At 33.7% G+C, this 403-nt stretch overlaps 1 protein-coding gene across 1 annotated transcript in view; it reads right to left on the reverse strand.

Moving 5' to 3' along the window:
* Positions 1 to 403, reverse strand: part of LOC108802215 (myosin light chain kinase, smooth muscle-like) — a 110,345-nt gene that overhangs the window by 56,557 nt on the left and 53,385 nt on the right. The window lies entirely within an intron of this gene.

The raw sequence follows: 403 nt of genomic DNA on the forward strand, positions 1-403 counted from the left end.
CGATGACAACAGCAGCTACAGGGGAGGTGGCTGGGGCCCGTCGTCGGCAGCGATGGAGGAGGCAGGGCTTAGCGATCGAGGAGACAGGGAAGCGCTAGAACTCCTGTATTGGAGGTGACGGGTTCAATAAAGAGAACCTGTCACCTCCAAATGCTATCACGCATGGGGCTTGTTAGCTCCTGTGTGATAGCAATAAAGTTAAGTGAAATAAATAAAGTAAAAATAAAAAAATTGATAAAAAATTGTAAAATAAATAAACATTTATGAAAAAATAAGTAAAAATGATAAAAATTATAAAAAGTAAAAGATAGTAAGATTTTAAAAAAAAAAGAAATTACCAAATAATTAGAAAAAAAAATGATAACAAAAAAAAAAAAGGGAAAGAGAATCAGATAAATAAAAA

Source organism: Nanorana parkeri, unplaced genomic scaffold (assembly GCF_000935625.1).
Source record: "Nanorana parkeri isolate BGI_ZX_2015 unplaced genomic scaffold, ASM93562v1 scaffold2728, whole genome shotgun sequence".
Taxonomy (NCBI): domain Eukaryota; kingdom Metazoa; phylum Chordata; class Amphibia; order Anura; family Dicroglossidae; genus Nanorana; species Nanorana parkeri.